The following is a 3765-nucleotide window of genomic DNA, read 5'->3' on the forward strand; positions in this document are numbered from 1 at the left end:
ATCTCCTCCTGGCTCCAGCCTCCTGGACCACTTCCAGTTCCTGGATCATGCCTTATGTTGTTTGCTCAGAACACTCCTACCCCCTCCTCCGCCGCTCACTGCTGTCTTACTCATCTTCTAGTCTCAATGTAAGCTTCAACTCCTCAGAGAGGCCTTGTTCGGACCCCCAGGCAAGGTCTGAGTTACTCTCCATCCCCGTGGCATAGCCCTCAGTCAGAGCTCTCCTTGACTTTATTGAAATTGCTTATCTTATCTTTGTCTTCCTTGCTTATCTTTGTGAGGGTGGGGACTTCAGTCACTGTTGTAATCCTGGCTCTCAGCACAGGTCTTGAACCAGAGTAGGCATCCAACAAATATTGTGCAACAAATGTCTGATGAAGGAAATGAGCTGAGAGAGGTGAAGTGACCCACTGGTCCAGAGCTCATTCCTATATCCACTGCTTCCACCCCGTGTCATGGAATTTTCTGAGACCACATAAGCCCATAGAAGTTGCTCTGCTTCCTCAACTCGAATCGCCTATGTTAACAATTTGCTGTTCATTCCTTGCTCTCCCATTATCTTTTCATGTATGTTACATCTATGGTTCTCTCTCCGAATACACCACAAACTCTAAGATGACAGGGACAATATCAAAATTCTTTATATTCTTTCTCCAGCTCAGGTTTGCATATTCATTCAACAAATATCTATTGAAAGCCCGTGTTTGCCAGATGCTGCTGGGACAACAGGAGCAAATAAAACAGATGATAGCCTATGCCCCAAATGAGCATATGGTTTAGCAGTGAGAGACAATTAATTAAGTAGTTACAATAATATGTTTTTTAAAAATATTTTTATTGATTTTTAGAGAAAGAAGAAGGGAGAGGGAGAAGGAGAGAGGAAGAGAGGGAGAGAGGAGAGAGGGAGAGAAACATCAATGTGAGAGCACAACATGGATCAAGCCCACAACCCAGGCATGTGCCCTGACTGGGAATCAAACCACCAACCTTTTGGTGCATGGGATGACACCCAACCAACTGAACCACACCAGCCAGGGCTACAATCATATGTTAACACTATGGAACAGTACCTGGTAAAACTACATTTTTTGTGTCAATGTACCAAGGGATCGCAAAGCTGTTATACCCAGATTTCAGGATCCCCAAAAGACCACCAGGGAGCCAGCCAAGTCCGATGCAAAAGCAAAAGAGCCTTTATTCGAGCTAGCTTGAGCTCCCCGTCCACCACACTCGCCGACGCAGTGGCAGGAGGCAGAGAGAGAGAGAGCTCTGTGTGGAGAGGGGTTTTATAGGGGGGTTGGAGTAAGGGGAAGAGAGAGGACTGTGGGCCCTGCCGATTGGCCAGGCGCAAGTCGGTGTCTTGTTACACAGGATGTGGTTGTGTCTATGGCGCGCACTTCCCTTGATTATCATTGGTTAGTTTAAAGAAATCCTAGGTGTGGCTAGCAGAGGCTTGGGCTTACGGGAAGAAGCTCCTTGCTAAGCACATGGCTAATGGCTGCTGCCCAAAAATGGAGGATCCGGGGCAAGATGGAGGGCATAGCCCTCGCCCTTTCAAAGCCAGAGGAGAAAAAAAATAAAAGGTGCATCCTCTTGGAGTACAACTTTGAGTTGAAGATTTGGGGGAAAGCTAGTTATTATTTTTTAGTAACAAATACAGATATACTATGGAGAAGAATGCAGCATTCACATAGCCTTTAAAATCAAGTCGCAGATTTCTGGCTCCTGGCTGACCTGCTCTAGCCCCACCCAGGCCCAGAAGGTTCATATTTATCCTCTCCTCCTGTTAGTGATGCCACAGTGGAAAGTTTGCAAAGCACTGCCACGGCCTCACCTCCGGAAGAGTGTCTGTCCCATGGCAAGCGCTCAACATGCAACAAGATACTAATGTGCACCCTGGAATGAACAAGGCCAAATACAGCGTTAGGAGTCCAGGTGGGCACACACACTGAGCCAAGTCAGGAAAATGGAAAGCAGGAGAAAGAATGACTTGGGCTCTCAGGTAACTCTTACTATTACCTAAAAGTACAAGCCCTGAGAAGGAAATCAAGGAGTGTGGCTTTCTTTGCTTTTCTTTCCACTACCTTCTTTGTGTAACTGTGGTATGGAAAAGGAAAATCAGATACAACACGAAGTGTCCAGCCTTTGGCCCTGCCTATATGCAAAGATGTATAACCAAAGCCAAAACAAGCAGCCCTATTTATTAAAATCAATCCAAACCAGAGAGTAATTTTTACAAAAGAACAAACAAAAACTACTCATGAAAACCTAATGAAAAGTTTTTTAAATGGGGAAAACAGTGCCAGAAGTTGCTTCGGAGTACATACCTACCTAGGAAAGACACAAAGGACTGCTCATGAAAAGGACAGACCACACTGGGGGGGTGGGGGATTTGATTGGAGAATGGGGACTAGGGCTTCAAATGTACTGGTGATGATTTAATCCCAAGTGAGGGTAGTCGGTAAGGGAGAAGTTGTTATTCTTTATCACACATCTTCAATATTTCATAATAATTTTTACAAGAGCCAATCTGTATAAGAGCCAAATCTACATTTCCTAAAACAAATAAATTAGAATAAAATCAGCATATCTACATATCCTCCATTAAAACTTGAATTGATCTTACATATTTAATTCCTTTCTAGCTGTGGGTAAATACGAAGATGTGTATAAAACACATAGCCTGTGCTTTGGAATCTAGCTATTTTAAGATGGCATAGTCATCTCTTTATTTACCTATTATGTTATTAATATCCCCCAATTTTTATTCTTTTTTTAAAAACAACCAAATGGCTTCTGCCATATTCTAGAATATTCTTTCAGGAGATAAAGGACAGAGAATAGGTTGGAATAAGGAGGAATTTCAGGCCAAAAATGTGAAATTTCAGGCCAAGCTGAGGAACAAGCTGAAAGGGGGATGAAGAGTTTGTATCTGAGACTATTTGTTCTTAACTTGCCAATCTTACAATACAAAAGTTAGCATAGCTTAAACTGTGCTTTGGCATAGCTCAAATTGTGCTTTAAAAGTCTCCTTTTAAAACCATGTGCCAAAAATAAATAAATAAATAAAACAATGTGCCCACCAGTGACCATCCCCCTCCAGGTTCAGAAGATGGAAGACTAAAAGCATGAGCCCTGGAGTCAACCAGCCCTGGGTTTAATGGTTATAGATCCATGAATGGGTGACAAATCTGAGCCTCTGTTCCTTTCTCTATAAAACAAGCAAAAACCAGTACTATCTCAAAAGGTGGAGATGATGCTAAATGTGATCATGTGTGTATAGGTTCAGTGTCTACCACATGCAAACCCTCAGTCAAAACCATTTCTCATTTGTCCTTGGTCTGGGAATAATCTTCTATTTGAGGTATCTGTTCCCTCTGTTATCCTTGTCAGGATTTGTTGAATATAGAGAGGCAACATCCTGTAAGAGCTCTGAGTCAGTGTTGCCAGGTGTAGCAAGCCACCATGTGTAGGCTTTCGAAAATATGAGATAGGTTTCCACCTGGGTAGGAAGTAGCCAAGAAACTTCTTGGCTGTAGTAGAAGCTCTTTAGCATGAAAGTCTTGCTGTCTGCCCAGACTGCCACCTGGTTTCTCATTCTCTTGTCAGGTTCTACTCCCTGCTGCTGCCTTTCCCCTTTGTCTGGCCCTATTGTCCGTCTGCTGGGGAGTCCCTGTTTCTACCTCCTTGCATTCCACTTGAGTATCTGTGTCATTTTAGTTTTTAACTGCCTATTGGTGCTAGCCATGTCTTTTCCTATTGCCT

The sequence above is a fragment of the Myotis brandtii genome, unplaced genomic scaffold, assembly GCF_000412655.1.
Source record: "Myotis brandtii unplaced genomic scaffold, ASM41265v1 scaffold182, whole genome shotgun sequence".
NCBI classification, from domain to species: domain Eukaryota; kingdom Metazoa; phylum Chordata; class Mammalia; order Chiroptera; family Vespertilionidae; genus Myotis; species Myotis brandtii.